General features: G+C 42.7%; 1 protein-coding gene across 2 annotated transcripts in view; it reads left to right on the top strand.

Moving 5' to 3' along the window:
- Positions 1-1,761: 1,761 nt before the first annotated feature.
- Positions 1,762-10,022, top strand: part of LPAR4 (lysophosphatidic acid receptor 4) — an 83,897-nt gene continuing 75,636 nt past the window's right edge. For both annotated transcript variants that reach the window (XR_003095164.1, XR_003095160.1), the window contains exon 1: positions 1,762-2,056. The gene's annotated coding sequence lies outside the window, so the exon portion shown is untranslated. The remainder of the gene's footprint in view (positions 2,057-10,022) is intronic.

Raw genomic sequence — 10,022 nt, 5'->3', positions numbered from 1 at the left:
ATGAATGGAAATTCACTCTTCTTTCTGAGGCTGTTCCCCCTCTCTCCCCTCAGGGTAACAAACCCTAAGGGATAACAGCATGTCTGTTTATATTTTCAGTGCTATAGTCACAGCCATATGACCTCTTTGTCCATGAAATGTAGATGATGGAGACTACAGTCTTCAGGAAATCTGGTAGAAGACCTTACATCCTCAGAAATCACTAGTTTTCTGTGCCCTGAAAAGTGTCTATTGTCTAAGATAATGTGCTAAATGCCAGTGGTGTAGTAACTATACAGAAAAGAATAGCCATTATGTGTCCCACAATTACACATACACAATTATTGGCCTACATTTAAGACAGGGAACTGAGATCAGAATCCTATTGTTAGCACATAGTTCCTCTGAACATTGTCACAGCTATATTGATATTCTCTTGGGTACCAGAAACAGGCAAAGAAGTAACAGGGCTTATGGGGAACGGCTGAAATTCTAACAATGTAATTCATTCCATTAAACATTGCTGCGCACATACTTGCTGCTCACTCTTGTGTTTTCTCCCATAACTGACTGTGCAACCCTGTTGTCTTTAGATTATGACCTTTATAACCTCTGTCCATGGGGTAATGCAGGGCTGACAGACGAGCTCTGTGATTGGATCATGGGCTCTGTTCTTGCAATGATTTACACATGTGTTTGAGAGCGTATGTGATAGCGTAAGCTCTTTGTTCTGCTTGTACAGTGCCTAGTTCAACAGGGCTCTTAGCTACTGTTGCAGAACAAATAGATAAGAGTTAAGCAATGTGGAGTCGGCAGGATTGGAGCCTTACTTTACAGCTTGACAGATGAAACACAAGAATGAATATTAGCCCGTTCATACTCACGTTAGCTCTGCACTGCTAATGGGAACAACTTGAAATAAGAATGTACTGTTGTCCCTAAAAGCAAACAAAGATGACTCTGACTACATACCAGGAAAACCCCCACTGGGTGAAAAGGTGACATTATTACATAGTTGCAATTTACATACCCAGCTGACAGCAGAGTAGATCCACACTATAAGACATCTGAGGCTGCTTCACCAGTTTGGGATGTCAAGCTAGCACTGTTTTAAAAAAAATCAGCAAATACATCCCTTACAAAGCCCTATCATCCCAGAAAATAAATGTATATGAAAAGGTTCCAAGAATGCATAACTGCAGCTGCATGCTTGGCTATACAGTATTTTACAGCTCTAACTAAACATTTGCGTTTCTCTTCTCCTGCATGCTAACCATCAGACTTCTGGTCAGTTCAGGGAAAAATAAATTCCTATTTCTAAAGAGAGAGAGTTAACTAAACTTGACCAGCTGCAAAGAATCAACAACATCAAAAGATATGAAAATCCAGAATTGGTTACAACCAGATACAAGACATTACTGTTTCTCCCTAGATTCCCTCCTTGACATTTAAAATGTTATATTATTATTATCTATATAGTTTACTTGCTTTTTATAAATATCATTTTCACACTTAGTAAGGTTTATTCAGTCTGGAAGTTTTCAGGGTGAAATATGGACAAAGCTAAGATCTATCCTATGCAGAGATTTTCAGCAGTCCTGTGCTTCAATTCTTTGAGGACCACAGGCGAAAAACAGTATAAATGGAACCATCTGACAGGGGATTGTGAATGGCCAATGATGGCTAAGCTATGCAAGAGTAGTGCCAGACTGGCCTGAGATTAAGTTACAGTGTGGAATGACCTCACTCGTTACACAGACTTCAGCTCTTCTTTAGGTCTGGCAATGAAATTAGTCAGGATTTTTACTGTGCCTATGTCTAAAACCTCTTGCTGTGCAACGCTTCATAATTCATCAAATTGTTGAGCCCAATATTTAGACTCTTATGCGCTATTTGTGAACCTAATTATACTACATTGAATGCGTTCTATAGGCAGGGGCCAAAAATGTTTATAAAAGCGATGATAAAAATCAGACAAAGCTGCCTGAGGCCATCTGTTGTGTTATGTTTGACAAGCAGCAAGTGGGGAGTCATTATCTGAGGACTGAATAACTTCCCGGAGCAGGGAGAGATTTGGGTAAGTTCGTTTCTTTTATCTATACCTTTTCCTTGCCATTAAACAACCGTTTCCTATTATGGAGACAGACAAATGAACCAAATGAACCCAAAGTATCAAATATTACAGAAAGGAAGCAACTTATCTAATGTAATGTGTGTGTTGGGGGTGGCAGGTACTGGGAAGGATTCATGTTTAAATTTAACTACAGTTGATGGTTGAGTGGCTGAATAGCTGTCATAAACTGTCCACCCAAAGATTAAGATATCAGAGTCCAGCAGTTTTATTCTGTGTTTTGCTCCGCCTTCTGAGATTCACCCACATGATTTTAGATAACAAAGTTATGTTTAGTTAACCACATTATTCACAGACGTATTTATTGGTTTAGAGGGAGACAAGTTTGTAAGATGCATATTATATCAAGCCATTGAAGAAGAAAGCCTGCCAGCTAGCGCTGGTATCTGAAAGAATACTTAGTGAGTTACATAACTAGAGTTCACTTTTCAGGTTTATATGAAAAGCAGAAGGAGAACACATTTGCATTGGCCTCAGAGGAAGAAGTTGGCAGAGCACTAAATACTCTTAGTGAAATAAAACAGTTGGGGGGAAACACATGTCCTGCAATTCCTTTGCTTATGATAGCAAGTATAATTTTCAGTGGTCTTGTGAGACTAAAAACTGCTCTGCTTTTTTTGGATCGAAATGAATTGATTCAACTGTAAATTAGCAACAGATGACATGGGAATGTTTGCTCCAATATTTACAGTTTTAGGCCATGCTTTTATTCTCCAAAAAATATGAGAGCACAACACAGTTGAAAAAACTATACTCCACACCTGTGACAACCTGGAGTTATATGTTACAGATTGCTAATACCATCACTAGAAGACTTTCATCCACGGCAAAGAGATCCCAGCTCAGCAAAGTACTTATGTGCATGCTTGAAGCTAAGCAACCCTTACATCCTTTGCTGAATAGAGATAGATTTAAGCACATGCTTAAATGTTTTTTCTGAATCAGGGCCTAAATCCAAGAATGATAACCAAAGGGTAATTCTGAAGCACAGATGGACTTCCTCTTACAGGAGATCATACATGTTTAAAAAGTACGACTGGACTGATTTCACATAGAAGGCAGCTGTTGTAAATGACATATAGCGACTGTAAATTTCTGTTCTGGTTGAGGAAAAAAGAGGCCACGTCCTATTTGCAGTCACTGTGCTTCAAATCCACAGGACCAAACTGCCATTTATATAAGTAGGCAGAACTCTGAGTTCAAAGAAACTGAATTTGCTTTAAAAAAGCATGTGGTCTGCTGACTGCAAGGGGTTGTGAAGGATACAGATATTTGCCTCAAATTGAGGCTTTCCCTAAAAAACAATTATCTAAGTCGGAGACAGGAAACTCTCTTGGCTTCTTGGGAAGGATTTGGATCCACTTCCGGGAGCAGGATCAGTGGCCTGGTGTAGACAAAGGGAGGCACGGAGATTAACAAAGCCATTGCCTGCCTTACTGCTGCTGAAATGCACCTGTAAATCAGGCTCAATAATTTAGAACTGGGTGGCAGGGCTTGCCCATCCCCCACCCCCCTGCTCACCCCATCTCACCCCTGAATTTTTGTTTCGTTGGGGGCTAGAAACAGAAATTACACATAAAACAGTATAAATGATTGGAAACTGGTTCAAATCTGTAACACAACAGAAGTTCAGTGCACATAAACTGCTTTTAAAATAGCTGAAACTGGTATAAGATAAACCTGGATGGATGTAGCATCAGACTTAACTGATTTAGGTTAAATCAGTTTACTGAACTTCTGTTCCAGATCCCTTCCAGATTTAAGTTAACTCAGTCTCCCAGCATCCCAGGATGCTTTGCACCTCCCTGGCACACCTCCCCTTGCAGGGTGGGCAGGCTAGCTTTGGCCCAAGCCGTCTGCTTCAGCTGAGCAGGGAGGCATGCTCTAGCACCCTCTGGCTTCTGGCCTGGACCACTTCAGGCATGTGGCTGCATTTCTGGAGTCAAAAGTGAATGTCTGTTCTCTTGCCTATCAGTTCAATCTATGCAGGTTAGATTAACCTGCAAAGATTGAATCAATTCAGCCTCAGGTTTTTTGAGTGTCTGCACTTAACCCAGAAGCCCAGTGGATTGAATGACGTGGGTCCATGGGCTAGATCTGGCTTGCTGGCCTTATCTTTGCCACCCCTGATCTAACCACTTATAAATTAGACCTACCGACATGGATATTTCTTCTCTCTCTTAAGTGTGCATATAAAGTGGAGCTATGAAATAAACCCTTGTAAACGGGGCACGAAATGGTAGTTTGCAACTACTCGGAGCCATCCCCCCAAGTCATAAACATTCTTAGAGATATTATTTTTCAAATAGAGATGTTATTTCTGCCTTCATTTTTGCAGTTAGTTTGTGACTCTCTTCTGGGCTTGAGTGCTGCTTTTTTATGAAAACTTCAGAAAAACAGAATCTATGTGTTTCCTTTTACACTTGAAAACACTGGCACAAAGCTAATAAAAAAGACAAGGAACTCATCTGATAAATATTTAATACTTGTACCTTGAGCCAAACTCTTCTGCTAGTGGCATGGGAACAAACCCCATTGTAACCCAAGAAATGAGAGCACAGTTTGAGCCCATTAGTTTTATGGGTTTTTTTTTTTAGGTTTATGTACTGAAAATGCCCTTGGACCAAAGCGAGAACCTTTGGGGGGCCACATTCTGATGGCAGTTCCTCGGCTGTAATCCCAGACAGGGCTAAATCTTGCAAGCCCATGCTAAAGCAAACATCCATTGACATTGCTGGCAGTTCACCTGAATAAGAACTGACGTAAAGTGACACCATTCTATAAACATCCCTGTCCTGCAAACATTGTAAAACAGAACTGCGCTCACTGACCCTCTGCTCTGGCAGACAGTCCGATCTGTCCTCATTTACCAGAAAAGGGTAGCCATGGCAGATGTTTTGCCTTCTACCCCAAAGCAATTTGAAATTTTATCTGTGCAAGGTCGTTAGATTTTGAGAGAAAAGCCTCTCATTGTCCAACAACCTCATATTGTCAAAGGAGAGTATCAAAGCAGGTAGCGATAATTTACTTCTACCAGCTGATCTATGGATGCGTATGCACCTTGTGCAGATGTCTGCTTCATTTTTTGTGAACAGAACTAGGGGAAATATGCACTATTGTATTCATTCAATAAAAAAGTTCCTTTTTTCTGTTCATGAAATACGAAAACGGACTGATCTTTTCACATTTATCTGTGGTTAGTGGTTGTTTGTCACAGTGGTTATGTGCATGAATTTGAGGCTATCAACGGTGCACAAATGGTATGCTTGGGCCATGCCTGCCTGTTATTCATTGGGTGCAATTAGTCATCTATGGCCATACATTATTTCTGCTCCCTGATGGGATTGTTAAAGCTTAAACTAGGCTCCCCCAAACATTTTTGTTCACATGTGAAATGGTTCTCACTGCTGCTCAGCAATCACTTGAAGCCAAGGAATCTGAGAGCCCTGCTTCATTCAGTGTCCAAGTTCTAAGTAACTAGCATTTCTTAATACGAGTCTCTGCATAAGTAAATTACTGGTCCAGCAAGCTCACTGTACAGTTTCTTAAAATAGCGGGTTCCCCATATATGCCTTTCCTAGACAAACATAACAACAACTAACAAACAAACAATGATAACAATTTTTAGAAAACCTAACAGAACCTGTTATCTAACCTAAGCTAACAATGGTTGCTTAGTTTCTGAGGCACCCTGGACTGTCACAAGGACCCATGGGCTTCATGAGACATCACTGCAGGCAGTGGTAACTTCACTAGTTCGGGTGCGCCGTGGCTGTGGCTCAGCCATCTCAGCCTGCTGGCATAGTACCTGTCAGAGAACTTCTTAGGCAAAATAGTCAACTTGGCACTCCTTATCTTTGTCCCTCTGAGACTTGGAGAACGGGTCATCTCCATGGTTTTTGTTTGCCTGGGAATTCAAACTCACCTGATCACCTGTCATCTTCTGATACCAGTGTGGCTTGTGACTACTGTTCCCAATCATGGAAATGCAGAGTGCTACTTTCATGAAGGGGCAGCAGCACCTGGGACCCCAAATCATACTGAGGGTTTATTTTGACTCACTGTCTCTTCATATGTCCATGAATCCCCAGCAACTCCAACAGTTGCTAATGACTCAGGATTTCTTTTATTCAGTTTTCTGTTGAAGAAATGTCAGTAGGTGACAACCCAGCCTTTTACTTTTTGTTTTACAATGCTAAATAAAGATGTGGAGTTAGAGTCTGATCTGTAAGTAGGTGATTAATTATTCCAATACAGTCTTCCACCAGCCCATTAGATTGGGGATAATGAGGACTAATACTAGTAAGTCTCTGAAATCTGTTCAGATTCATGTTCTTTATGTCAGGAGTACCATATCCAGCAAAAACCAGATATGATATGCACAATCACCTGTTGAGCTGTAGTATCTGCTCACATCTCGTTATCTTGCAAATCAAAAATAGGCTACTGGCATCCTGGGCTGCACTGGGAGGAGCGCTGGCAGCAAATCGAGGGCAGCGATTCTATTCTGCACTGGGGAGGCCACATCTGGAGTCCTGTGTCCAGTTGTGGGCCCCCCACTACAGAAAGGATGTGGTGACATTGGAGAGAGTCTAGCAGAGGGCAACAAAAATGGTTTGGGGGTTGGGGGTCATGACTGGGGAGGGGAGGCTGAGGGAACTGGGCTGATTTAGTCCAGAGAAGAGAAGTCCCCCCCACCCCACCCCTTTTCTCCCCCACCCCACCACAGTGGTCATAAGCTGATGGAGAATAGGTTTAGGTTAGGTTAGAGATCAGAAGGCAATATTTTACAGTTAGGGTGGCCAAAATCTGGAAACAACTTCCCAGGGAAGTGATCCTTGCCCCTACCTTGGGCAAATTCAAGAGGAGGTTGGATGATCACCTGTCTGGGGTCTTGTGAACCCAGCATTCATTCCTGCCTGTGGCAGGGAGTCAGGCTAGATGATCTGTTCAGGTCCCTCCTGACCCTCTCTACTATGAAACTATGAAAAGAAAACAGGCTCAGCTGTGTGCAAGTACAATATGTACAAGGTCACAGAGAAAGCCAGCAACAAGAATGTGTTATTGTAAAAACAATGGCATCCTATTAACTTCAACATCAGGGATGTTGTATCATATGAGAGAACAAATAGATTTAGTAGGAATTTATCGATCATTTTTAAATGATGATCATTTTTATACACTTCCAGCACTGACACTTTAACAGGTGATGCCAATGTAAGAAAGACTGCAGACACTCTTGAAACGATATGAATTGGAATGTATCGAGGGAGGCAGACAGCTATCTCAGTTTGGAACTTCAGCCAGGATTTTGCATGTAGGAAAGAAGGTTTCTCTCTCTCTCTCTTTATACTTAGCATTTGAAAACTCCAAGTTCTAAAGTAACTTTGAAAAACCAAGAAATTGCCTGTTTTGTAACTCCTGGTGAAACCTCCTTGGTACACTGAGTTTCTCTCTTCTTGCAGCAGCTCTGGGAAAGCCAGCCAAAAATTCAGCCACACATTCATCAGAATTTCTTGGCCAATTACATGAGTCCAGGTTAGAAAACCCAGGTTAGAAACTCAACTGATATCTATTATAAATATCCTGCACAGCTTTAAATCATGCCTAGGTTTGGACTAATAAAGGTTTCTTTTCTATAGAAATTCCTATCTTTTCAACTTAAAGAATCCAGAGAATATTTTTAAGGTAGAAGCTTACAAAACTGATTGGCTAGAACAGCAGAGAATCAGTGGGCCTGATTCTTATTTGTACCTTTACACTTTAATGGCACCATCAGAGTGGGCACAATTTACATGTTTGCCTTCTTTAAGCAAAATTGTATGTTGTCAGAGTAATGCACAGTATAACTGCAGAGAAGTGTGAAAAATAAAATGTGCTCATATAATATATAAAGCATGAACTAGAAGCAATTACCAAACTCGCCCCTGCCCCCACCAGTTATCTAGACCACTGAACTATTATGGAGCATGGAAAAGGTGTTCAATTCAAAGCCCACTTCTTGGGAATTCTTGTATTGGGCTCCCTTGCCAGGATCAGGCTCTTAAATTGCAAAACACATTGAGTACAGAACGTACTGTAGCTTTAAATACGAAGTTAAATCTGGACTGAAAGAAGTCCGCAAAGCTTTTCAGAAGATGCTATTAACAGCTTGCCTCATGCAGATTCCCTGCTTGTGCAAATTGTTTGCGAATCTTTTATACAAATGGGTCATTCATAGAAGCACCGGCTACTAGATTTCCTCCAGCCAGTCTAAGTTATTAGTCCAGCTCCAGGCCTCTGATCCATTAGAAGGTTTGCGTTTTGCGGACACTCTGTGGGTTTCTTTCATGTTTTAGACTCCACTTGTGCTATTTATAAATGTGAATTTCAAGTGTTGCCCTCTCTTTGAGCTGAGATAGGGGGCTGTTTTGTGCTGCATATTTATACAGAAATGTGGTTGTCCAGAAGCACAGAAACCTCTGTTTTGAATATAGTAACTTCAGTCTAGAGCTCCCTGCAGCCCCAGAATAGACTAATCTTGGGAAGGTCCTCCCAGGTATGTTTTTATAATGCTTAAAATGCATCACTGACTAAGGAAAACACACTCAAGCTTGACAAGAGGAAGCCAGAGTCTTGTCTAGTTTGTGCATACATTTATGTCTGGGATCACAAGAGCCGTGGGAACATGGTTGTTGGATCAGTCAACAATTACAGCTATTATAGTTCTGTAATAAAACTAGAGATTTTTCAGCACAACAGAATCCTGGAGTTCCAAGCACAAGTTTAGGGCCTGTCAAACACTGAGAGCTTCTAAGTCAGGGGTGGGCAATTATTTTGGTTCGAAGGCTCCACACACAAAATCTTTTAGAAGATATAATTTTAACAAATTATAGATAAAAAACAAATCATAAACTAAAAAACAAACATCTGCTATAACATATATTAATTTTACTTAAAAAAATAGTTTTTGTCCCAATTTGTTTTTTTGAGTAGTGTATACAAAAGCAATTCTATAATAACTCAAAATAAAGTCTTACTTCTGTATAGAGTGAGTTAGGCCTGTGCGAAGCGGCTAGTATTCACTACGGATTCGGATTTGGCTGATTTGGGGGACAGTGATTTAATTCGGTGATTTGAATCACTGTTCCGATTTGATTCAGCCAAATCTCCGAATTAGCCAGGCCAGGCCAGGCTAATCCCCGCCCGCCCCCCACCAGCCCAGCAATGGCTGCACCAGCTCCTGGCACGTGTAAAAAAAGGCCCTGCTCATCAGGTGCTTCTGGGCAGGGGGCAATCCCTGCTGCACCCTGCTGCCCCCCACTGCCCCATGGTGCATGGGCGGCTCTGCACCAGCTCCCTCGCTCCCCCCCTCGCTCCCCCAGCCCCGCAACTGGTGCCCCACATTGGCCAGCTCTGGCCCTTTAAGAAAAAAGAAACCCGAAAACCCCCTGGGACTCACCACTCCTGCTGCGTGGCGGTTGATCCCTGCTGCCCCCCATTACGCCACCTGCTGCCCCCCACTGCCCCATGGTGCATGGGCGGCTCTGCACCAGCTCCCTCGCTCCCCCCCTCGCTCCCCCAGCCCCGCAACTGGTGCCCCACATTGGCCAGCTCTGGCCCTTTAAGAAAAAAGAAACCCGAAAACCCCCTGGGACTCACCACTCCTGCTGCGTGGCGGTTGATCCCTGCTGCCCCCCATTACGCCACGTGGGGGGCTCTGCATGAGCCCCCGAAGCCCCGAGGCTGCACCACAAGCAGCGAGTCCCAGGGCTTTTCTTAGTTATTTTTTTCTTAAAGGGCTGGAGCTGGCCCGGGTGTAGCTCCTGTGGGGGGGCCAGAGAGCTCATGGCAGAGCCCTCTCCTTGCAGTGTGGGGCAGTGGGGGGCAGCAGTGATCGCCCCCCCCGCCCAGCAGCACCTGGTGAGCACCG

This window comes from Alligator sinensis, unplaced genomic scaffold (genome assembly GCF_000455745.1).
Source record: "Alligator sinensis unplaced genomic scaffold, ASM45574v1 scaffold294_1, whole genome shotgun sequence".
NCBI lineage: Eukaryota > Metazoa > Chordata > Crocodylia > Alligatoridae > Alligator > Alligator sinensis.
This window is presented reverse-complemented; position numbering and strand designations above follow the sequence as displayed.